The sequence below is a fragment of the Malaya genurostris genome, chromosome 2 (assembly GCF_030247185.1).
Source record: "Malaya genurostris strain Urasoe2022 chromosome 2, Malgen_1.1, whole genome shotgun sequence".
In the NCBI taxonomy this organism is placed as follows: Eukaryota; Metazoa; Arthropoda; class Insecta; order Diptera; family Culicidae; genus Malaya; species Malaya genurostris.
Window position 1 is genome coordinate 207,452,705 of NC_080571.1, and position 27,799 is coordinate 207,480,503.

Genomic DNA, 27,799 nt, shown 5'->3' on the forward strand with positions numbered 1-27,799 from the left:
CTACGTTGGAAACTCTACTGCAACCTACTCGACTATTCGCCGCGATCTTTCAAAACGTTCCACTACGTTCCGGAACGATAACAAAATCCTCCTGCCTGTTATAGAAATATTTCAACTACAACAATTTTAACACTTATCACACGATTTCCCTAAATGTTAAAGGCATCTTTTTTCCATGTCGCATAAATCACACGAGAATTCGATCGGAATGAAGCAAAATCAAATTTGTCATTTTAACCAACAGAAAAACAAAAATCTAGCGTAAAGTGAATGTTGCACCCAAAATTGTGTCTCGTGTAAAAGCGGCACCCAAATCGTGGTGGCACCGCTCGTGTCGATCGTGGTGACATCTGCAAGTGTTCGCCATGCAGATGAGCAAATTTTTCACACAATTCATATGTGAGCCCGTATATCTGTTTTCTGTGCTTTAACTTTCTCACTAGTAAAATTAGATCCAATGAAATGTTATAAAAAATACTGGTTCCATTTCACAAACATTTTTTGTAAACTATGAAATGTGATTACATAGCCATGTCGCAATTTCAAGCCACAATTTCTTCGAACAGTTCCAATTATCGCCCGCCAGGAACTCGAAGATAGCTTCGAGTAACGCGACTTACATCAAGTGACAAGCTATAAAGCTTTCAGCTCACTCCATGCGGGACTATCCTAAGTTGTCCTAGCCTAAGTTGTCTGCGAAACTGCCTTATCTGGACCACGTGGAGGCGCATGGCAAATCGTAAAAAGCATTACCTCATACCAGCCGCCCGAGAGTACTGGTGCGTAAGCTGCTGGTGTCCCGGTGAGGGCTGTGGCCGCCAGTGACAGTTCACGGACCGCATTCGGAGGCGGAAAAACTTGTTTTGAAAAACCCGCAAATTTCTCGGCGATGCCACAAAAGGAGCAAACGCCGGCCCGCGATTATTTGCTGCAGGCGGAGACAATCGCACGGAAAGAGAGTGGTGACAGAACGTTAATGATGGCCCTATTAAGATCTCATTTGCTGTCCAGCCTTAAGAATAACTGGGGAATGATTAATGAGATTTTATCCGAATTCAATTGCGAAACAATGAAAGGAAGAGGTGAATGCACATAAATCACCAGCTATTTCCGTACCCGCAGGCGCCGGCTCCGGTGAGCTGTGAAGAATAATGTCGCCAGAACCGTTTTCCGTCTAAGAAATTAGATCGACAGCTCGAAAATAGAGCCATATTAAAATTATTTAATTACCCATTATTTGTAGAAACTGTAAATTTCTAGAGTCAGTATCCAGTCGGTAAACATTTTAAGATTATATTAATGTGTCGTCTAGTCAAAGCGAACTAGCACGGAAATAGTGAAGTGATGTTTCCCTTACCAACCGAAAAGGGGAAACGACATTTTACCCGATCGCATCACGACAATTTCACACTTGGTGCTTAATATATCGTCATCGCCTTAGCGGTGGTTGGGGTGGATGCGGTGCGGCGGTGAATCTCGAATTGCAACGTAGTCATTGGCGTCTCCATGCCGCATGCTGTCAGTGTTTGTGTTCCCATATGTCCGCCCTACCGGTACTCTGCCTCTGTCAGTTTGCTCCGTGGCGCTTACTTTGATTGACTTTTCATGATATTTAAACATTCAGTCATGTTTTCTCTCATATTTTATATATTTTTTTTACTGTAAATACCTTACAACCATCACACCACCAGCCGTGTGCGCGCACGCTGGCAGTTCTCTTGATGGCGCCATCACACATTTCCCGTGCGCCTATGTTTCTGCGGTTTTCGGTTCGGTCGATTGGTGTGGCTTTTTTCGGTAATGACCGCTGCAGCAAAGTGGGGGTTTTTATCGCGATCAGTTTTTTGCCTATAAAATCCGAACCACGACATCCACGATGATGATGGCTGAACCGCGGTCGGTCAGAGATTTTATGGTGGTCGAAAAGAGGTGGTTTCGGACTAACAGGTCGGTTGATTGAGTGCGATTGACGTGAGGATCTCGCGAGACCGACGCGGACTTATCAAATCGGATCACACGAATCGTCAAAATCGTAAGTTCAATCTACTGCTCTGTAATTGGATTCCGTTTTCCGGGGCAACATTTGACTAATTTACTACGCGCTGCGATATGACTGTGACGGCGATGAAGTTATTATTTGTATCGGTTTCGAGCAACATGTTTCTTCAGCTACAGTGCGCGGCTGCCTTGGCGGCTGCGAAAGAAGCGTGAGCCAGACAAAGCTGACAGGTGGCATTTAGCAGCTTGTTAGATAGTATCATTTTCCGCTGACGGTTAATTGAATTGTGCTCCCGAATAGTAATCGTTCCAGCTTAATGTCGATGAGATTAGATACAGTGGTATTGCGATATATTTTTTTGAATAAATTCGTGAATTCCATGGGAGCGGTCAAATTAGAATTAGGCTGTAGGATTCATTCTGCTATTATAAATCGATTCCGAACAATACTGTGCCAGACTTCCTAGCACGAACTTTTGTATTAGGATTTACGTATTCGAATTCATATTAAATTGGTTTGATCCGAAAATCATTGTATTGTGAGTTAAAATAATTGTTTGCTGGAATATTGAATTGAGGGACGCAAACACAGCTTCGTTTTATCCTCTTCGCATGTACGAACTTGACAGAACTTGATTTTAATGCGCATTCCAGACATTTGTGGCCGATCTCAAATCAAAATCGTTAAGACGAGATGTCCTCCAGATTAAATCCTCTAAATTTGACGGTTAAAATTTTCTCTCAATATGATCTAAATCGGTACTAACATGTGATTAGGGCATATCGTGTGATATGCCCTTCTAAAAGTTACGGAAAATAATGCTCATTACTCAAATTTTAAACATGAAATTCAAGCATATTGCGCACAATTTCGTAGATTGGACTTCTATCTACGAGATTATATCGATTATTGTCTAAATGAAGGTTGTTGAGCCGAGCGATGAGCATTATATAACATACGCAAGGTCCTATCGTGCGATATGCCCTAATCACATGTTACTACCGAAATATGACATATGTTAGCAGCATTCTTCTCGAAAATAATCTGTCACTTAAGCCAAAATGAAGGACGTTTGTTTAGGGTAACCGAGTAATCGTTTTGCGCTTAGGGCTTCGACTTGTCGGTGCAAAGCAGTTCAAAAAGAACAGTACAGCTCCACTTGGGTGTCACTATTCTAAATTTTTAATTCTGATAGGGCAGCGGCTCCCTATTTCATCTCATTTGTAAGGACGTTGCCTCAAAATCCCGATTTAGCCACTAAAATCACTATAACTATTTCATATTGCGGCTTCATCGGCAACATCGAGGACCTGTCGTCTCACTGTTTCCCGTTCTGCGAACAAGAAAAGGAATTTTGGCAAAGGGGCTGTCCGTACACCGCTGCCAGTAGCAGGTATAAAATGAAATGTGATGAAATAGCGTCATTTAAGTTAAAACAGCTACTCTGAACGCACGAGACACGATGACACGATGACGATGAAAATCGGTAGAAAGGCAGCCAAAAAGTCCAGCAAGGCCCATTCAAAGCACTTTTCAGTGCTAAAGATCATCCTAAAGAACTAGTTGAATTTTGTCGCTTTCCTACCATTTTCTGAGCAACGGTTGCCGAAACAAAACACACACGAGAACCATCTCAGATCTCAATAGGGTAACAGAGGTATTTTGGCCCACTTTAGGATTGATTTTATTTTGGCCCACTTTGTACAAATATCCACCAAATGTTGTGATATCTTTGAAAAACCCTTCCGCAAAAGGTAATTTAATATGATAGGCATCAAATTGATGCAACATGGGGTACTTAACATGGATAAAATCCGATAAAATCGATAAAGTTTGTTAGGTGGGCCACAATATATGAAGTGACCAAAATACCTCTGTTACCCTATTTCCTACCAAAAGATTTTCACCGTCACTAACACATTCAATTACGAACGGCAATGCGAAAGTGGAAGTGATGATGTTGAATACATCTTTATAGTATGGGGTCGTGTGAAAATATGCCATGCGAAACAGTGTTGCCATATATACAGATTTATCTTTATTGTTATAATAATAATAATAATAATAATAATAATAATAATAATAATAATAATAATAATAATAATAATAATAATAATAATAATAATAATAATAATAATAATAATAATAATAATAATAATAATAATAATAATATTAATAATAATAATAATAATAATAATAATAATAATAAAAAAATAATTATAATTATAAGTATTATTATTACCATTATTATTATTGAAATTGTGCCATTGCAATTGTCTCGTACTGAAATTTCCATAAGAATCAGATATCTTCGAACTTCATAGCTTCAATAAAAATAAACTACAAATTTGTCGTACCTAGCCTCCTATATTAGCCAATTAAAAAGGAATTGTTTCAAGTTTGGAATATTTAGTTGTAGAATAGTAGCTGTTCAATGTATCTAATCTGTACTTTAATGTAGGTGCATCGCTTCAAACTCTATTAGTGAAAAAGGGAAAAGCTTGCACAATTCATAAAATTAATCAACTAACTGATATTCGGAAAAGTGATGGGAGTGTGCCTGTTTTTTCGTATTCACGACATCTAGTTATGTCTCTGACATTACCCACCCGCCTTTTTAATTTGTGCCTCGGTTGAAATTTCCGATGGATTGAATTTGTTTTAAACATAATTAGAAGCACCGGATTGCACTCAATGTAAAATAATATTGTTTATCATTGGTACATAAACGTCTGATACCGATTAGGAATCCGTTGTTAAATTCATGCTTGAGGGTTTTGTATCAACAGTAGTGTGTATGTATGTGTGTGTGACAAATAATGTCACTCAATTTTCTCAGAGATGGCTGAACCGATTTTTACAAAACTTATATTCAAATGAAAGGTCTTAAGATCCCATACAAAGTTCCTGAGTTTCATTAAGATCCGACTTCCGGTTCCGGAATTACAGGGTGATATGCACCAAAAAATAAAGTCACACACGTTTCTCAGAGATGACTACACCGATTTTCGCTAACTTAGATTCATATGAATGGTCTTATGGCCTCATATAATTTTCTGGAGTTTTATTTGGATCCGACTTCCACTTCCGGTATTACAAGGAAATATGTGCAAATTTATGAAAAAACCGCACCCAATTTTGTAGAAAATTTTTCAACCGATTTTCACAAACTAAGAAGCAAATAAAAGGTCTTAATTTTTTTCAAAAGTCCTCGAAAAGTTGATCCAGATTCGACTTCCGGTTCCGGTATTACAATGCGATTAGTGAAAATTTTCAATTTCATGAGTATTTTTTCACAAGTGGTGAAACGAGGTGCACATTTGTATAAAACTTACTGCTAAATTCATCTAACTGGCAGATCTTGTTAGTTAGTCAATATATAAAACTACCTTGGGGCTACTAGTCCCCGGATTCCGCTTCCGAAAGCACTGATAGTAGTGAAGAAAATCTAGGAAAACGGAACTCTCTTCGATTTATCAGCAACTGTTAAGCCGATTTTCATGATCAAGATTCAAATTAAAGCTCTCATTGTCTTTGAATAAACTGTGAAATTTCATGCTGATCCGACTTCCGGTTCCGAAATTATGGGGCGATGAGTGTCAAAACTTTTAAATCGTCATTCAAAATGACGATGCAAAACTGATACGCGCCGGTATTTATTTATTTATATTTATATTTATTCCATTTATTCATCTGACAATATAATAAGTCTTAATGAATATATCAGTCAAGTTATAAAATATTCGATCGTAACACTTTCTGAATAAACTTATATGTCGGTTCATTAAAATCGAAAAGATTTTCAACAGTGGAAAATGTCGTTCGATGATATCTCGGTTGAAGTAGACTAGTAGAACGCAGCAATCGTTGCGTGGCACGGAAATCAAGTAGAGACAAAAGTTGCGGTGAGTCGATGTCGCCATTGATTAGTTTTGTCACAAACACAGCTTGTTGAATTTTCCTGCGCCGTTCCAATGAATCAAGACCTATCAGACGACAGCGATCGGGGTGCGGTGGAAGGTCAAGCGGGTTTTGCCAGTGAAGATTTCTTAGACCCAGTCGGACAAATCTTTTCTGAACACGTTCAATCCGTAAGTTCCAAACAATCTGATACGGGCTCCAAACTAAACTTGCATTCTCAAGTAGCGGTATGTGCGGCTTTGCTCCGTTCGCAGCGTGCTTTGTTGAATTTTGTATAGCGTGCAGGGTTGCCACATTAATTATCAAGCTGAGCAATGTACCTTATGATCAAAAAAGAACCGGAATTTTCATTTGAAGTTCCCGTGCTTGTCCAATCGGTAAACTTTTATTCTCTCAACGTTGGCAACACTTTTATACACATTATGTCAAATTTTGACGCATATCGTACGATTAGTTTTTGTTTGGCGTCTATACAAAGAAGTTGAAAATTTTCGTGTGTCGATTTTTATAATGGATGAAAATTTAGAACAACGTGCGTGCATCAAATTTTGTGTTGCAAATGGATTTAAGTGTTCCGAAACGTTGAAAATGTTAGAAAAGGCCTTTGGTGAATCGTGTCTAGGGGTTGTTGGGCATCTCTTATGGATCAGCCGAACACATGTCAACTGATGTTTTGGGTTTGAAACGCGTCGCTTCTCGGCTGGTGCCAAAAAAGCTGAATTTCATTTAAAAACAGTGCCGTGTTGATCTGGGTTGTGTCGCAGTTTTTGACCAAAAACTCAACCAATATCATCAACCAAGCACCGTACTCTCCAGATATGGCCCCGTGTGACTTTTTCCTCTTCCCCAGACTCAAATTGCCATTGCGGGGAACGCGTTTTGAGACCATAGATACCATAAAAGAGAATTCGCTGCGTGAACTAAAGGCCATACCTTCGGCGGCCTATAAAACTTGTATGGAAAATTGGATCAAGCGTTGGCATGCATGTATTGCCGCAGGAGGAGAGTATTTTGAAGGCGATAATAAAGAAATTTATTAAAATTTGAAATTTTTCGTTTTTAATAAAATTCCGGTTCTTTTTTTATCATAAGGTATGTGTCTATGCGTGTATGTTTGTGAATATGTGTCAAATAATGTCACTCATAAAATAGAAAAAATCTCATAGTCCCATCATTTAGAGCGACGATGCAAAAAAGAGTAAAACTGATTTAATTTGTAGGCTAGACGAACCGACTTCGGTTATACTGGTTCCAAGTTCCCGGTTCCAGAAGTACCGGAACTAGTGGTCAAAAAGTTTAAAATGGGACTCACTCAATTTTCTCAGAGATGATTTGATTGATTTCCACAAACAGTCACAAATAAAACTTCCTAAAGTCTCATAGGTTGCTGTTTATTTTCATCCGAATTTGACTTCCGGTTCCGGAACTATAGGGTACAGTGTGCCTAATCACTTATTGTGACGATGCAAAATGAAGAAAAATTCTTATCAACTTGACAAAACTGTTTACAAATTGAAAAGGTTATGTTAGTTCGTACCAATAGAAAGTTTCTTATTTTATTCAAGATTGATTTCTTGATAGAATCTTCCAGTGATATTTTTTGGAAATATAAGTAATATGAGAAAGGCATCATTACACCACTAGGTGGATGAAAAAAGGTTTTTTCAATAGGGATTACTCTATCGTCTGAAAGTCGTTTTGACAGTGTAAAGTACTCAGTATTGTTTAGCAAATAATCATGAACAGGTTAACTCCAGAATTTATTTTCAAAATCAGTGTTCAATTTAAACTGTTTATAGCGCAAAATTCTCTTCAGTGATGAGGCGTATTTTGGCGTCAACAAGCAAAATTGCCGTAATTGGAGCAAAGATAATCCACACACCGTTGAAGAATTATCGATGCATCCCGATAAATGTACTGTTTGGTGTGGTCTATGGGCTTATATTTCTACAAAAATTAGGAAGGACGTTGCGTTACGGTGAATGGAAATCGACATTGAACCATGATGAATGAATTTTTGTTGCCAAATCTTCAAGATATGAATGTAGACGAATGTGGTTTCAACAGGATGGTGCCCAATTAGCAATCCGCAACTAGTTCTGATGCGACTAAGTCCAAACTATGTTGCAACAAGAGCACGAAAATGTTTTCATGTTATACAGGTTAAAACAAGGTGACATCAATGTTTCATCATAACACAACTAGTTACGAAACAGTTATTTAGGTTTCAAATCACCACATCTTTTTGTCATATTGAATTAATTATAAATTATAAGCTATCGTTACTTAATCAAAACATATCTTTAATAACAACTATGCTTCGAGCTACTAGTTGAAAATAAGTTTATTTGACTCCAATATTAGCAACCCGTAACTAGTTCTGATACCACTTAGTCCAACTATGTTGCAACAAGAGCACGAACATGTTTTTTATGTTATGCTGGTTAAAACAAGGTGACGGCAGTATTTCTTTACAACATAAACATTGAACTAGCTATCATTTGTAAGTTATCGTTACTTGATTCTAACATATCTTAAATCACAGCTGTGGTTTTAGCTACTAGTTGAAAAAAGGTTGCGAAACCATTATAAATACGTAAGCGTATATGTAAATCGTTACGGTTAATTGATGTAGCAATAACTTAGATATTATAAGATTATAACATACAATTTCTGCATTGATTCAGACAGCTATCGGTAGGTTTTCCCAATGTAATGATAACGGAAATGCAACCTAAAAAACTTTTGTTGGCTTGAATATGGCGATCACACGATGGAGTCGCAAGAAGTGTATAAAACATAAATAAAACCAGGATATTACTTTTTTTAAAACTACTTTTTGACGAAAATAATGAAAGGCAGGATAGTCCGTTTTTGTTCAATACACTATTATAAACTCGAAGAAAACAATACTAAATTTACAATTATCATGATAAATGAATTTAAAATAATGAGAAATCACTGTACTTGGATTAATTTTGAGCATTCTGAACATAAGGTTTTATCGTTGTTTATTGCTCATATCCTCATAAACAGATTTTGATTGAAGGCGCATGAAAAAACAATTAATTAAAATTTAATTCCGCTCGATAGTTTTGAAATCGTTGTGAAATTTGTACCTTGTATCAAAATTGTAATTTCAAGTACTATACTGTCTTTTTATTGTTGATAGGAAAACATTATGGATTCATTCAATGTTTATAATTTCGTTGGCAACAAAGTTTCAACTAGTTTACTTGAAAATAAGTTATTTTCAAGTTATGGAAAATAAGTTATTTCAGTATGGCATTACAACGTAACGACAACTTATTTTTAACCGACATAGAAACTAGTAGGGACTGCACTTTTTGAGTCACGCAAGTGGTTGGATGTTAGTAACAATAACTCAAATTTCTGGTTGCAAACTAGTCACAAATAAGCTAGCATAACAAAAATTGTTACTTGGGTGCCACCTGTCATACTGCGGCCGAATTTGACGCCACTCGATTATTTTCTTGGGGATACATGAAGTCATTCGTTTATGAGGATAAACCAGCAACGATTGATGTTTTTGAAAGTAATATTCAACGTGTCATTGTTTTCGCGGATAAAATGATTCTCATCGTCAGTCCATCGCAAATTCCCTATTACCTTTACGTTAAATTTACCCTCAAATGTCAACAAGTTGTCATGAGAAAATCACAGAAATCCACCCAATCATCGCCGTCAAATTTATTACCGTCGGACGGATCGGTGCACCCAGTTCTTCCGTAGCGAGTGCGGTTGCGGTGTGCAGATTGCGTGCATCATCTTCTCATCAACTTCCCATCAGTCAGTCCATCCGTCAGTGCCGGGGAAGTTTGTACATATCCACGTCGACACACATTCCGCACCGTCACTCGGCACAGCGCGCCCAGCGTTCGAGATCGAAAACCGAACCACCGATGCAATGACTGACTGGAACCAAAAAGCATTTATTTCCCATCATATGCAATTTGATTAACCCTTCTGCCTGCATGCGATCGGATCCCTCACGGTGTGAGAGGACTACGGACACGGTGCCAGTCCACTAAGAACCGCTGCTGCCCTGCCGCCACCGTGATGCCAACCATCGAGTCCGGTGGCGCTTAACAAGTTGTTTTCGATGCATATTCTTATTCACTGCCGTCTCTTCCGTGGCCAGTTCGGTCTTTCCCTCTCTCTCTTTCTCTGTCTGTCGGTCTCTCTCTCTTTGCGGGGTTTATTTTTGTCTGGTGCTTCCTTTTGGATGGTTTTGAACTTTTAATCACTGCCTTTCATGTGATGCTGTTGTTGTTGTTGTTGTTGTTGTTTTTGCTGCCTTTTGACTTCAGGGCGCTTCGCGGTTGTACATGCGAATGAAGTGGACGATTGATCTGAGGAAAGTAGTGCGCCGAGTGGGAGCCCGTAGGAGGTCAAATAACCGAAGGGAAAGGAAAAGTGCCAGTATCAGTTTATGTTTATTTTGAAGTTTGACATGATTGGATCTGTCGTTCCATTACCGAACAGTTGCTCTTTGAACCCAAAGCTAGCCTATTATGGTACCATGGGTAAAGAGTAGAAAGGTATTGAAAGGTGTTAGCACTTGTCATCTATTAATCCTAGGTCAACATTATCAGGATTTTGAAGCGGCACAATACTTTACAATCATTCTGCTAGGTGATCCGAATTAGGGAGATCCCTCACTTACACGCACGCCTCGATCACTCCGAAAAAAAAACGAGAGTAAAGTCACCGTACAACCATGTGTGGTGGTGCTACGAAGGGGTTCCTCCGATAGGTCCTCCGTGTGACCTCCTCGGTTCACTCGGATGCTCTTGTTTCTCTTGTAGACCTATAGTATCAGGTTGTATACATACCTACATACGGTACCCGATGCCATTCAACGTTGGGGAAGATCGTCTTCTCAGCAGCAGCATCAGCAGCAGCAGCATCCAGGCGGTTGTTGCTTTTGGTGATCTCGATATAACTATTTAGCCAGCCGGCTGACTGGCTGGCGTCTTGCTCACATTTGGGTAGAGGCTGGCTGCCAGGCCTCTTCACTCTGCTTCTGGTCCATTTATCTGGCGCGCACAAGATAACGTCGCCAGTGGCTTAGCTGGTCGGCCGCGCACGGCACAGTCAGCGCAGCCGTAGTCCGGTCCGGGTTTTGATTCTATCAGCAATTGTATGCGTTGGGCCCACTGTGTACAGCATCCGGAGAGCCGTATCTGGAGACTGGCGAATCATAATAACAATAATAGTAATAATAATAATAATAATAATAATAACAATAATAATAAATGGGAGAGCGCGGGAGAATAGTGGCGCGGCTTTGACGCAGCGTGACTTGCCGTGGCGACGACGACGACGACGACGACGACCACGACGACGCCGCCGGCTCTCATATGTACATGTATCCAGAGTATATTTATGAGTATGATATCAGAAATTAATTTTTCATTTTGGATACAATTATTTTACAAATAAATAATGTAAATGTATACGGAACTACTGTTGCTGTCGCCGGTCAAGAGGTGTTGCTGGTACGGTGTAAGATGAGGAACAACTCGAATCGGACGATAATAACGATGATGATGATGACGATGACGGTTTTATTGAGTTGAGTTGAGTTGTTACTTGTACGTATCGAAATGAGTGATGTTTCTGCGGATCCCCATACATTATTTGTGTGCCGGGTCTGCAACCGGGTGAAGCAGATGTTGTTGTCGGGTATCTCTATGAAGGCGGTATTCTCATCACCACCTCAGCCTGATTGTTTCTTGTTTATTGAGTTAGCGATAGAATGATGTCTGCTGCCACGAATGTTTCTGTACGGTCATGAAGAGACTGTTAATGACTGAAAGTATGAAAGAAGTGATAAATCTATTGTTTTTGTTCTGTTGGTTGTATTTTCCGCGGATTTTAGACGTCTGTAATTAAGTTGTTCAACACTGTTCTTACTCTTAGAACGCAAACAACAAAGACTCCATTTGACGGTGGATTTCTCTGGTGTCACAACTTTAAAGTAATGAAGAAAAATGACTGAATCAAGAAGCAATAGCTAAACTAAGCCTTTGTCATTGCTGATTTAAATATGTATACCTTTCTCAAGGCGGAAAACCGAGTATCGTAGAATTAATTCCAGAAATTACGAACGAAGAGGTTGCGGAATTAGGATCGACTTGCTCCGATTTGGGTGAAACTGTCTTCTAAACTATATTATTTAAAAGGACGAACAAATTTTTTGTCAGTACATTCTTTAAATCGTTGTAACGCGGAAGCTGTTAACTGTTTAAACATAAAGTTTTTAGGTAAAATGAAGGAAATCTTAATGTACATTGTTTAGTTTCACAGAATCTAAATAAGATCGTGCACATCCAAGAATTACCTGGAAAACAAATATTGTATATAATCACTTTTATATGACTATTGAGTGCGGTATGTACACGTAGTAGGGTAAGGGCTCCCTGTTCCATCTCATTTGTAAGGACGGTACCTTAAAAACCTTATTTAGCCACCAAAATCACTACGATTTTTTCATATTTCTGCTTAATTCGCCTCGCTCCAAATTGGGAATTGATTCACCTTCCTTGAAAATTAAAATAATAATAAAAAACGATATTAAAAAAACAGTTTGGAATCATTTCGACGTTTAAAATTTTTTGGATCGTTTTTATTACCTTTCGTTTCAAATTTAAAATTTTACTCTGCAGTTATTTTGAAGAAATTAAAAAAAACAAAAAAAGAATTGTTAGGTATTTAGGTATTAGCCATTCTTAAAACAAAATGTAGAATCAGAGATGCCATTCATACAGATTTATCTGTATTGTATAGATTTTTGCGTTCGCGTTCGTTAAATCAGTTTACAGATTTTCTAAATTTAATACAGATTTGTAAAAGTTCATAAAAAGTGAGAAGTAAATCGTTAGACTTTACTCTCTGAGTATCTATGAGTATTTGATTACAGTACTTTTTTAAGAGTTTATTAATCAACGGTAAAACCACATGTTAAAATGAAAATCTTTTGTGCAAATGTTTGATGATGAACACTGATAAACATTTATAATAAAATTTAAAACCAATTTGAGTTTGATTTGAATTTGATTCATTTTATTAGTGAAAACAGATAGAGCAGATACATTTCCTCTATGAAAATATCTGGCATCTCTGTGCACAGCAGATGAAACACACACATTGAACAGTGTTATGGTGACGTATAGCGGAAAGAAACCAGTGCTACTAGATTTGCCACAATGGCTATTTGATTTGTATTTAACACGCTCTATTTGGTAATATTATAATCCGAAACAGTTTTATTTGTATATAAATATCAATAATATAATTAAACTAATGTCACGGATACCAAAAAATACTTGTTGATGATAATTTAAAGAAGAAAAAATAAATCAAGTGAATTGAGTGCAAAATTTCATCTCATATTTTTCATTGCTTTTATTGCTTATCAGGTAATTTCAGAGTTCTTTTATCGTGGAAAGTGAACATTACTAACTATAAAGTCATCCAACATTGAATAGTGGTGTTATTATGTGAAATAGTGATCATGTTTTGAGACGAATCGATTAGTAAATATTCAGAAACATGATGAATTGTGAAACTTCATACGAAAGTGGTTCCTAAATCAAAAAGTGAGTTTATTTTAAATGAAAAAAGCGATCGTTGGTTTTTCAACTATTTTTTTCAAATGGAAAGTGTGGCAAAACATATAATTAATGTTTTAAAACGTTTCACAGTTTTGTTCAGGTACGTTTAAAGATATGATTAATGTTCAAAGTTATGAGGTGAAAGAATGAGATGAAAATTGGAGCTGGGATGAAATAGGGAGCCCTTACCCTACTATTTACAAGAAATTGACATACTGTTATAAGATCTGTAGAAGAACTTGCTCATCCAAAACCTCCTCGGAAAAGGCCTTAAGGTCTACCAGCGGTACCGGTTGTTCTATCCAAAAACTACCTGAAGTTCAGGTATTAAGATCTACCAGTGTAGCACAGTGCATTAACGACCTCATCGTTCTCGGTCCATATTCGTGATGCCACATGCGATCAATAGGACAATTGTGATTGCTTTAGGTCATCCAAAAACTACCTGGAGTTATAGCTCTACGGCTATGAGCAGCCTTGAAAAACTAAACATAAACTGCTGAATGTTCTTGTAGATCTTAAGACCTGTTTTCACCGAAGTTCTTGGACGACTGGGAACCTACCAGGAACAGCTATAAATATACAGTTCGGTTTCACATCTCATCCAAGTCAGTCGATAAAACAAAACCGCTTACGTTCGGGACAAAAGAAAACAAGTACAGTATTGTGTAGTGAACAATAGAACGACCTCGAAATGAGTGAATCAAACGAACAAAAGCTACCGCCGACACGAAAGAATACAATTGTTGTTGACTTCAGGAAGTGCAACATTCGACCTTCAGTTCGAGAACTTGAAGGTTTGCTTAAGGAGCAAATGCATCTTGACATTAAACGTGTGCATTTATTTCAATGCAATAAGACAAATGATGTTTTTTACATCCAGTTTTTGTAAAGAGTTGGATGCAATTCAATTCGCAAAAGACAATAACAATGTGCACTATGTGGAGCACGAGAACATTAAGTACAACATTCCAGTATATATGGAAGATAGTGCTATAGAAGTGCGTGTGCATGACCTTCCCTAAAGCGTCGATTCATATATTCGCAAAACGATGTCCCAATACGGAGAGATTCTCTCTATCGAAAAAGAAAAGTGGAAGAATTTTTTCCCCGGTATTATAAATGGCGTACGTTTATTACGCATACACTTGAAGTAGGCTATACCTTCTTGTGTGATTTTCGGTCAAGATACAAGAATTCCGTACAAATCACTTGTTACCTATGACAATCAGATGGCCACATGTCAATATAGCCAAAAAGCTGTTCACTACGGTAAGCCATGTGATAAACTGGACAAGGAGACAACTACACTAAAGGACAACTTAAAAAAAAATTATTTAAAACATCGGCTCAATCGGCCACGTAAAACTTGTACGCAAATAAGCCTGAATAAAAAAAAAGCTATAAATATACAAGTAACCAAAGTGTAGCTCTAAAAGTATCAATCACAAAAAAGTGTAGCTCTAAAAGTATAAATCACAAAGCATTTTCATAGTCTCAGAACATACTCAGGGGGTCCTCAGACGCTAAAACATCGGACGTAGTAGGATTGTTCATGGTATTTACACTAAAATCAAATGTTATTGTAATCAACCTCTTTTTACGCGAAAAATTTGAATTAACGTTTTGTTTTATTCAATTTACGCGAAATTTAATTTACGCACCCCCGGCTCTGCGCGTAAATGTTAACCACTTCTTAAGTAATAGGCCTTTTTCAGAATTTTTGATTGTTTTTGTTATGTTGGTACATCTGTCCTTGACATATCGATAGTCCCACGACAAAAGGGTCTAACTGCAAATGAGAGCCTCTCTTTGTTTACTTTCTCTTTTTATTATTACGGAGCCATTATTGCAAATTCTCTAAAGTTTCCAATATAAATCGAAAGCTTGTAGTTTTACCTTAAAAGTTTTGCGAAGAGTAAAGCGTCAAATATAAAATCAGTTCGGTAAATCGTGAAAGAAAAAGCAAACAAAGAGAAACTGTCATTTGCAGTTAGGCCCTCTTGTCGTGGGACTGTCGATATCTCGGTTTATTTTTCAGAAGGCTTTAAGAGCTAGTGACAGTTTCTCTTTGTATACTTTCTCTTCTGTTGATTATCAAGCGGTTTTCACGTTTATCACTCAATTTTTTGTATAAATGATACTCGAAACCTTCGACTTTCAAACAGAATTGTAAAATCCAAGAAAAACTCTTCAATCACATCACAATAACCTAAAGAGAAAGTGAACTGTCACTTGCTCATACGGCCATTTGAAAAATCAACCGAGATATCAGTTGTTTTTCAAAAAAATCTTAATGAATCTTACAAAAGTAAACAACTCGAGTTTCTCTCTCCTACGAATAAATGCTTCAAAATCCTACAATTTTGTCTAAAAATTTGGATTCTACAAAAGTCTCAATCTTGTTAAGCTGAGCTGAGCTGAGCTGAAGTAGATCGCCCGTAGTTGCACTTCGTGATTGACCGAATGAGTGGAAATGTACAATGAACCAAGAAAATCACACTCACTTCTAACTGGCTACGACCAAAGGCTGTGCTACTGAGGGAAAGGGAGGAATGTTAGTCAGATACTCGTTATTTCTAGAGACCGCGGGTACCACTGTATCTCCACGAGCATCACGGGATAGGTGATTTGTTAGTAGGGAGGGAAAGAGATCCGGATATGTTTTGGTAAACAATATGATCTCAACAAAACCTGATTTTCGATACTCAGGAGAAATATAATAAGTAAGAAATATATAAAATATCTTCAAGGAACGATCTCACCAGTATCCCATTTCTCCTGCTCGCTCTGCTGTCAGCAACGCGAGATGAAACACGATCACTGAAAAAAAAAAAAATAAAAACCCTCGCGAATGGGTCCGCTGCAGACCAATCCTAGACCTTCAGTCTGAATGACACGATCGACTTGTAAACTTTCACACATTCCATAGAAATTCAACAACACCGACAATGACATGCAGACGGCGCTTCGATCGGTTGATAGGTTAACATCGTTGAATTTTGGGGCGGCAAATTCACAGTATCCGCCACTTGAGCATCTTTAGTTTCGCGGATCAATATTATTCAATAAATAGCACTCTCACTACTAAACACCCACTTGCACACTCAAAATAACTATTTCAACCTAATTTTTAACTATACGTATCAAACAACACATTGAAATTATACTTTTTTGAGAGCAGCACCAGAACCAGAGTTCCATTTCTAAATCTGTGTGAATTTGGGAAAAATCTGTGAAAATCTGTTGAGGAACTCCAATTATCTGTGAAAATATCTGTTTCAATTTCCTTTAGTAAAAAATAACATTTCAATTTTACATGTTTATTTTATTCTTGTCTTTACCGATTTGTTCTCTTCGTAATATTTATTTACAGTTCCATGACATCGTTCTTGGTGTTTCCTCTGCTATACATTTTCTTACAAAATTTTCTTTGCAGAGATTTAGTTAATTTTAGTTTACTACTACCTCCAATTGATCGTATTAACCATTTTGATTTTAAAATGCAGTCCATAGATTCAATATTTAGATTGTTTCGAACTTTTGTTTTGTTCGCATTATACTCTGAGAAGCATCTTTCTACAACAGCAGATGAATGCGGTATGATCAAAAGATTCGAAATAAAATGTCTCATACGCGGAAACGAAAACGTTCCATTTGCTTTTTTCAAATTTAGTATCTTTTTCCAACATTCTACTACCGGATCTGTGTCTTTTATAACGATGTGTTTGCAAAGAATCTTTACTTTGATTTCACGAAATTCATTTTCAATTTCTTGGTCGTTATTTTCATCTATATCACAAAAAATACGAAAATACTTCAATATGGGGCTTAAACTCGACAATACTAAAATTTTTTTAGGATTAATAGTTGATGCCATTTTAAGTGTAGGATCATTCAAATTGAATCGATGCTTAATTTGTTTGATGAGCTCTATGTAAAAGTTCACACAAATATCATAAAATGTTCGCTTTTTCTCTTCATCTAAGACACCTTGGTCCAAAAGTTCTTTGGCAGCTTCTCCCACGTATACCTGGTTAGGATCTTTAAGATGATTTTTAAAATTTGATTCTACAGCTGCTGTGAATGTTTTCATATAATCGTCATCGCAAATGTTGTTCAAAATGATGATATAAAAAGCATGCATCTCTTCATATATCATTGTGTATTCTGGAGATTCTGACTGAAAAATTCTGTTTAATCTATTGATAAGTGTCAAGATATAGCTTAAAAAATGTAATATTGGTTTCGTCATCGGATCGTTGAGATGCATTAAAATCCTATGTGCAGTGGAATTTTTGTCATAGTTGTATTGGAACGAGAAAAAAACTTTTAGTTCGTCATATCTAGCTAAGTTTCTTTTCACCACTGCTTCAAGTGATAACCATCTTGTTGCAGAAGGGTGCAACATTTTCAGATCGTTTGTGGCTATGCGCGAGATAGTTGTAAATATCTTTCAGCAAATGCTTTACATAGGACGGTATTTTGGCACATGCATAGCTTGCACATAGAGCCAATGAATGACAGGTACATTTAATAACAATAAGATCGGGACAATCTTTTTTCAGAAGCTTCATGACTGAGTTTCCCATCATAACAGATGCTCCATCAGAAGAAAAACCTTTCAATTAATTTTTGTAATCAATGTCATCATTGATGAATTCGTCGACGATGGCTTGATAAATGGTTCTATGATCTCCAGCTTTCAGCTCAATTGCTTTGTAAAACACATCTTCAACCTGTAACATTGAAAAAAAATTAGAATAAATATTTGTATAAAAAAGAAATTTACCTTAAACTTCTCCTTTTTACTTTCCATTAATCGAATGACCATAGCCAAGGTTTTGTTTGTTGAGATGTCTGTTGATTCGTCAATTATTAGACTGAAGTTTTGATTTCTCATTTTGGTTACCAAGCGTTCATGCTGTTCTTGAGCCAAAACGCCTTTGACAATCGCAGAAGACTATGTTCTGCCCAATTTGAGCTTAGAACAAATTTCCGATTTTGAATCCATTGATCTTATAACATCAGATAAATTTTCAACAGCTGCAAATGAAATATTATTCTCGGCGGCCCATGCACAAATTTTAAGTTCTGCTTCAGTAATTTGCTCAGTTATGGAAGGATTTATCAATGTATCTATAAGTTGATCTTTTGGATAAACAACTTTAATAGCTGCTTGTATGTGACGCTGAGTTTGCAAATGTGTGGAAAGATTGGATTTGCCCCCTCGGCCTACACTGAGTTTCTCAAGACAAATTTTACACCAAGCGTAATATGAATCTTTTTCGTACGACTCAAAACATGCAAATTTTTCGGAATTTATCCAGGCTTTTCTAAATTTTTGCATGAATGCTGGAACGACTTAATTTACATTCTGCTCTTGTTCGCCACTTAAAGGTGAATTAATATCCGCAATATGGTCGCAAGAGCGATTGTTGTTTTTATCAATTAACATGCTTCTGTTACTGTCTATCGCGATGTTAGAGCCTGAAATACGATATTTAATTCCATTATATTCGATATTTTGTATACGTTTTATGTATATTTTATCTGATATAATGTTTTACTGAAAGAATAATAATTCATAATCATTTTGAAATAAGTATGTTGTATGCATTAATACACCTATGTAAAGAGGTAACATATTGGAAATTATTTATTTCATATACACACATACACTTTCATCTATACAAACTAATAGCGTTTTTCATTGAAAAACATTGCTCTGGTTTTGTACTTTCGAGCAGAAATGACAATGAAACACCACCAGAACATTGTATTTCTGCTCGAAAGTGCAAAACCAGAGCAATCTACGCCACCAGTGTTTCTCAAAGAAAAATGGCATAATTTAAATGGTATATAACACGGCGCTTCTACCCCGGTTAGAAACTAGGTTTTACAGTGATTGCATGTACATACCTTTCTATTACATTTACGTCCTTAAACTCGCTCAGAACAGGGCAATTGGCCGAAAGCGGTAACGAGTAGTTCGTAGATGCCGACCTTATTTCTTTCTCCGATTTTCGTTCATCACATTCAGGTGAGAAAGTGCAACTATCTCTAGAGGGTACAAAATCCGAATCCGATTTGGGGACTTTCTCTACAACACAATCTACAAAAACAAAACATAAAATTTCATTTACCTGTAACGAGCACACCTGAACTTACCCTTCTGTGAAGTTTCCTTGCGAAAATAGCTTAAAATCGAACGTTGGGACATGTTTTGTTACATTCAAAGCCAACAGTGAAAAATTATAGCTATAGTAGTTTTCAAAAGCAATCTTTGCTAGGAACGAGAGATGTTTGTTTACCGGAGGATAAAGCAATTTTCTGTGTTTGCATTTGACATTTATACCCTGTGAGTAGGGCTCGCCTGTGGATGGTGGTGTAATATTGCACTCATATTTTACTTTAACGAATGTGCGACTAATTAAAATTTAAATTAATCCAAAGAATTGAAATTTAGTTGCAATAAAAAAGTTATTTGAATATCTTAGTTACTTTTGTTCAAAAATCTGTGAAAATCTGTAGTTTTTAGTGAAAATCTGTCATCTGTGTCGACAGATTCTGTATAAAATATTTTCGAAAATATCTGTGGTTTTACAGAAAAATCTGTGAATGTGGCAACCCTGACCAGAACATCGCATCGCACTCCCAGTGATGCCAACTCTCCTCTTCAAATGTCTCAATCTTATTAATACAAAAAACTTTAAAAGGCGAAATCCTCATCCCTTTGGTTTACGTAAGTTTCGCCCTCCGCGTTCCATGTAAACAAACAGGGTGATACTTTAGTTGCTTGAAAGGAAGGGCGAAACTGTGTATTTTCGTTATTTTAGATGGTTTCCGTAATTTTTACCCTTGGAAATAGTAAATGAGACGATAAAGTTACCCACAAATTTGCCTTAGTCGCTGAAACCAGCCAATTTCACGAAAAACGCACGATGACGTAACTTCACAATTCACACAGGGAGCATAGAAGCAAACAAATCGAAAAAGGGTGAAACTCTTTTTATGTTGATTTATTTAGGAAAAGTGGACAAAATTGCATATCTTTTAAAGATAAGCCAACAGTTCATTGATTTACCAATAATTGGTCTGATAATATACAATAATTTCTAAATAGGAATTGATTAGGATGATTAGGAAATCACGAAAATAATTAAACGTGTCTTCTCATGAGATCATACCTATTATAAATGATATTATTAGCGATACGATTCAAAACATGAACATTTTTTATGGAAGATGCGTTATTGCTCATGATATGAATATTTTTGCTCATAAAACCATCAGTAATAGACATGACCTCATGAGAGGACATGTTTCATGATTTTCATGATTTCTCAATCATGGTAGCTGCAATGGATTCGTATTCGTGTGGTATAAAAAAAAAGACTAAAAGCCGTTATGCACTCGTGTTTTATTCCGTTTCATGTTATTCCTTGTTACGAGTTATGTTTCGATTATAGAGGTTTTAACCTTAAGGTCATTCGTCTCTTCGAGCCAGAAAAACTTTCTGGCCCTATGTGCGGGGTTGGGAATCGAACACAGGTGGGCTGAATATAATCAGTTTGTTTTCATTCACGGACAGTATTTGCTACTATCACTACCATAATTATATTTAAAAGACTATATACCTATATTTATGTAACAATCAAAAACTAAATTTACATAAAAAACTAACTAACTAACTCAAAGAGATTATAAATCCTCGTACAATTTGATAGAAACAATTGCCTTTTCTATTTGCAGGTAAACAACCGATAATGCTGTTGTTCGATAAACATCGACATCAATCCAGTTAACAATAACTCTTTGGTAACTATTATTTGAAAACCAAAATATCCGCTCAGAACAAGATAATGTAATACGACACTGTTAGTATTCACACATAGTCCCGACTCAGCCGGTTGAGCTTGAGCCCGACGCATTCGGAGAGTGGTATTTCTGTTGTTCGCATCAAGCATCGTTCGTTGTAGTAATTGGTATTTTTGTGCACATCGAATTGCTGATCTCTCATAGCAATATAAGTTTTAGGATACAACCAGCCAGAATGAGCGCTCAACGCGAAGCGATGAAAAGTGATGTACTGTTAGCGCATCGTATTAACTAAAGAGCGGATTTATGTTTGATCAACGAAAACCTGTCAGAGTGAATGGGATGCGTTAACAGTACTTACATAGCGTTGAAATGCGTCCTATTGACTCGCGTTTCGCGTTCACTCTGGCTGCATCCTTATACTTAGTACTGAATTTTGTATAAAGAACACACTCCGATAACGCGAGGTATACTGAATTAGCCCTCTGACGGTACGATCATGTCGTGTGAGAAAAACGCCTATAAAAATGGAATACACTTTCTTTTAACACAGACTGTACCAGTTTTCTAAATATTATTTTGATATCAAAATAAAGAAAAATTATTTCCTATCGTTAGATGACTTTTTGACATCCTTGTTCAACTACCCAATGTTTTGAGTTTGGCTTAGTTCCTGATCGACTTATTTAATTACCAATGCATGGAACAAACTAAGACGCATGCATTTAAAACTATGCGAATCCTATTCTGACCACATTTTCACAGCAGTATTGTTTATTGTTTACTGTTCGATCGCGAGCTACCGTCCATTCAAACCGATCAGCACGGATGATGAAACATTCCATCAAAACTGGCGACGATGCAACCAGATATGAACGGGGGGAGTATTTCTGTGCAAAATTGATTGTTTTTGGATGCATTCCTAATTGACGGGGTGATGTATGAAATGGAATGTGAATAATGTCGAATTTACGGTGCCATTAACGACTATTTGGTTGTAAATTTTGATCGAGGAAAAACGCGAGTACTACGTTCGATTTTTTATAGATTGTTAACATATGTTTTAACATTTGTTCATGAATGCTATTGGGATTATTCTATCTTTTTTTCTCGATTTTCATTGTTCCAGAATAAAACGGAATCGAAAAGGATTACTGTCATGATATGTAAGGTACAGAGTAACGATACTCCTCATGTACTCATATAGGGCTATTGTACCAATAGTCACCTCATTAGCAGAGTCACCATGTTATTTTGTCGATAGCACGACTTTTAATCAACGAATTGTGGTGAAATTGGATGCAATATGTTTGCTTCGGCTCTAAGAAAGAATATCGTAGAAAAAATAGTTCGAATATCATGCAATACTGTTTTAATTGCAACGCGAAAACTAGAAGCGAATGTACCTATTTTCATCTTATTCTTAAAGTCAATCGAATAAGGAAACAAGATCTCACTCTAATGGTTTTCGTATCTGAGATGACTACAGGAATTTAGATGAATGGGGTACCTTTACCTCACTAAAACCATCCGTTTGAGTAAGACCTCTAGCTCTATTCGATGCTAAAGATTCAAAGGGTACGATAAAAATTGGAGCATTTGCTTCAAATTTCCGCGTTACTATAACAGCTGTTGTCGAATTTTTTTTCTGTGATTGTGCTTTTTGCTGCGATAGCCGATGCGAAGATATCCGATTTTCTCTTATTTTCGTTGTTTGGAAGTCGAAAGCAAAGTCTTAGCATTGTATTCCTGTTGTGTAATTTGGCCTTTTTGTTTCAACAAGTTTGCAGCCGATTCATAGCGTACAGGATCATGCCATGGCTGGTACTACTGACACTAAGAATCCTCCCAGGTACATCAACCTTATGCGCATTGAATACGTAGGTTTAACTCAAGATATATGTTTAGATTATGAAGAACGATGATAATAAACGCGTGTTTGCACGAAATGGTGCAGGTTTAAAGTGATACGTATGGATTTTAACTTGAAATGTAACACATAAAAGTACAAGCAGATTCTCACAAACTTAGATTTAAATGAATTTCCTGAATTTTATTTTGATCCGACTTCCGGTTCCGGAGTTACATGGTGATTAGTGAAAAAATCTTATTTCAAATTACTTCCTCACTTTTCTCTGAGATGGCGTGACCGATGTCAACAAACTTAAATTCAAATGAAAGGTGTAATTGTCCCATACAAAACTTCAAAATTTCATGCGGATCCGACTTCCGGTTCCGGAACTATATAGTGTTAAAAGTTGAATACCGTCACTTGATGCGGCGAAAACAAAATAATGTAAAAAAAATCTTAACTTACCTCGAAACCATTCCAATCGGTAGCCATTGTCAATGGACAACCAAACAACTCGATTCCGGCTATGCTGGTTCTCGTTTGCTGATTCCGGAAGTACCGGAAATGAAAAGTAAAATAATTTTGAAACTTGTGCCAAAACTTTTTCAATCGGTAGTCATTGTCAGTAGATGCCAAATATTAATTTGGATTTCCTTGTTCTTGGGTTTTTGATGAGCGACCGTAGATTGTAGCCATAGACTCCAAAATGGATCCAAGTCGCTTTTCTCGAACCAACTTCGATTATACCGGTTTCCAGTTTCCGGTTTCGGAAGTACCTCTTTTCGTTTCCGCAGAGATAGCATAACCGACCTGAGTACTGTTTCACTCTGTAGTTTATACTAGTGTATATATAAAACTTTTTGTTTTTAATAATCAAAGAAAATCATTTTGAAGAATACTACACATTTATATATGAGAATATGTGAGATATGAGAAAGGCATCATTACACCACTAGGTGGGTTAGAACAGGTTTTTTTTTGTTTTGATACTAATCGTTATGTGGTTTTAAACAACTGGGATTTTTCTGCGTGCATATAGCAAACATATACTCTGTGCAATTCACATTAGTTCGCCTTCGTATTTCGTTCGATACAGTAATAAAACGCTTGCGATAAAAAAGGAGAAGGTACAAGGTTCGAGTTCTTTCTCTGGGTGACACTTTTTCGCAAAATTTTTATTTTTCGCTGTTTTATGTATTTTTATCTTTTCTTCCAGCTCGTTAGTAGGGATGCGTATAAAATTGAGTTCAAGACTGTTTGATGTCTTTACACAAAACCCCAAAATAGTGAAAATAGAAATAGTTTACAAGCTAGTACGCTTTATGCGTTCCTATCTTCTATATATAAAATAATAGCGAAAAAAGTGTTGTTGCTAATGTTCTCTGGTATGCGTGGGCCGATCTTCAAATGATTTTTTTTGTCCGAAAGGTAACGTTTATGCGGAGGTTTTAGGCTACACTACATAAGGAAAATCCTTCGAGAAAGTAGAGGAAAACTAGAAAATTGGTTCGTTTAGAATTGGAAATTTTCCATTCAATGCATGCTAGATCTCCAATGATTGTTTGGCGCGTATCGTGTTATGCAATGCTGCTGTCCACTGGAGAGCAAAATATGAATACTAAATTATTAATGTCGTTTTCGTTTGAGAAAACTGAAACTGACCCAGGGTAGTTTCATCAAAGAAACACTTTTTACGAAACTGTGTTGATTTCGCACTTAGCAACGGGTGTTTGAGCAAACCTAATATAACAACCAGGTTCGAAACTGACTTGAATTTCAGTTCAACAACGTTAAAACTTGATTCAAAACTAGCATCAAACAAACGGTTTGACAGCAGTTAGGGTGGAAATTGGGTTGGGTTTGGCATCAAGCGAAAACGACATAAGAAACCCGTTTGGCGCCAAATGAGCTGATTTGTGCAAAAATTTCACTGCGCCCACTTGATTCACGTGTTTCTTTATTTCGAATTACCTGTTCAATTAAGTACGGGCGCCAAACGAACAGCATACAGGTTTCCATTTTCCGATATATAAATTTGGGTTCAATACCGGGAAGTCAAATTATAAAACGACTATAAGAAAAGAAAGTGATTAACGTTTTTTTTATGATTCGTTGTTTTCCTAAAATTCCAGAAATGTGAATTGTATCTTCTTGATAGATATAATTATTGCTTTCACAATGCACTGACAAACCATTTGTTTGAAGCCAGTTTCGAACCTAGTTTCAACGTTGTTGAACTGAAAATCGATTCAGTTTCGAACCTGATTTTTATATTAGGTTTGCTCAAACCCACGTTGCTAAATGCGAACCCAACACAGTTTCATGAAAAGTGTTCGTTTAATGAAACTACCCTGGATCAGTTTCAGTTTTCTCAAGCGAAAACAACATTAAGGAGTGTATCGAAAATAAGCTGTCCACATACATTTGTTTTGTACGCATGTATTTGTGATGATTTTTTATGCTCAGATCACAGCATGCTGTGCGTTTGGCTGTCAGCTTTCGTTTGTTTACTTGTTTGTGCGGTTGAAACTCTGCGTTTTAAAAATGTCGCGTATTGAAAAGGAAGTGAAAATTAAGGTTCTGGACACATAGCTAAGTGAGAAGGGTATTACTATGCGAAAATTGGCGAATTCATCATGCCAGTGTTAAAACCATCATTAATAAGTTTGGGGAACACTATTCTTTGGATGAGCTATCAGGAAGAGGCAGAAAGCTCGGTTCTTCCAACCCGAAACTGGACCAAGTGGTATCTCTAATCATGAAGAACGTATTGAACGCGATTTGGCCAAAAATGCAGGAACGAATGTCGGAATGATCCAGCGTATCATGAGGCGAAATCACCTGAAGACCTACAAAAATCAGAAAATCGCGAAACAAAGTGTAGAACAGAAGAAGGGATCAGCAACAAGGGCCCGGAAATTGTATTCGCGTCTTTTGCAGTGTCCGGATGCATGCGTTTTGATGGACGATAGGACTTATGTAAAGGAGGACTCAAAAACCCTACCAGATCCACAATACCTTACTGTCGTCATTGGGGAGGATGTGAGCGATGCGGACAGGTCGATTCAAGTGGAGAAATTCGGTCGAAAGTTACTGGTATGGCAAGCAGTATATTCCTGTGGTTTGAAGTCAACCATTTTTCACACTACCGGAACTATAAATGCAGAAATCTATCGATCTGAGTGTCTCTAGAAAAGATTGTTGCCTTTATATAAGAAGCATAATACACCTCCGGATTTAGCGTCGGCTCACTATGCCAAAACACTCTCAATTGGTTTGCGGAAAAAGGGTACAAATTTGGTTGAGAAAAATGTCAATCCATCAAATTGCCCTCAGCTTCGACCCATCGAATGTCACTGGGCAATCGTGAAGAGGGTCTTCAAGAAGACTGGTAAGGCAGCTGGGAACATGCAGGAGTTTAAAAAAATGGGCTCAAGCGTCCAAAAAGTGCGATGCAACACTTGTCCGGAACTTGATGAAGAGCGTTCGAACAATAACTTAAATTTCATTCTGTTTTCATTATGCTCAAGTTTAACCTCGTACAATAAAGGTTCCATTTTCAGTTTGAATAAAATATCGTTTTTTATCATAATTTTAAAGAAAAATTTGTGGATCGCTTATTTTCGATACACTCCTTAGTTTGTTAAAATCGGTCTCACTCTCTTTGAGATGTGAGCTTTGATTGCCACTTCCGAAACCGGAAAACGGTATAGCCATCAACTATAAGGCCTACAAATTGGAATTATTTTGAGACACGTTTAAAGATTTCTTACGTTTTAGTGTCATCACGTTTGTAGTGTGGGACTTCGTATTCGGATTATAATAATCTTCAGACACGTCGACAATCTCGTTTTATTACGCGGCTTTATTTCGCGTCCATTCAGCGTCCTGCTCTTTTTCCTTTCCTTCCCTCACGCCCTTCCTGGACGATGTGTTGCTAAATCAACCATTTGTCCATATCAGTGCTTCCAGACCCTACAACCCCACCTAAACTTTTTTCAATCTAATACGGAATGTAATCTTTAAATTTCGATGGCTGTTGTCGTCCGCGTTGACAACGAATCGGTTCCTCTTCAACGATTTCGTGAGGATTTAATTTAGCGTCGATTGTACCGTTATGCATCGAATGATCGTTTTCTTTGTTCGGAGTTGACTGTTTATCGTCTTGGGCGACAGGAACTTTCTTCAAGTGCGAAACATTTCGACGTAACTCTTTTCCCGATTTCAGGCATTGCACGGTGACATCAGATCCATTTTTACTTATAACTTTATATTCTTCAGGAGAAAAATCCGATTGTAATTTATGATTTTTCTTCGCACGTTTTAAGAAAACGCTATCGCCTTCCTTTATTTCGCTATACGCAGCGCGTCGTTTTCTATCGCCATAACTCTTCCCCTTTTCTTTCTGCAGACCATCGAAGTCTCTCACAGCTTCATCATCGAAATGACGTGGAACATGAGGAAGTCTACTCTTAATTCGTCGTCCGAACATTAGTTTTGATGGAGCTTCGCCCGTAGTTGGGTGGTTAGTTACGTGGTATACAAGCAGGTATTCGTGCAACTCTT

General features: G+C 37.1%; 1 protein-coding gene and 1 pseudogene across 1 annotated transcript in view; one reads left to right on the forward strand and one right to left on the reverse strand.

The window, feature by feature from the left end:
* LOC131427281 (uncharacterized) overlaps positions 1-27,799 on the forward strand; it is a 120,218-nt gene that overhangs the window by 17,227 nt on the left and 75,192 nt on the right. The window lies entirely within an intron of this gene.
* LOC131429104 (uncharacterized) lies at positions 10,181-19,783 on the reverse strand (annotated as a pseudogene).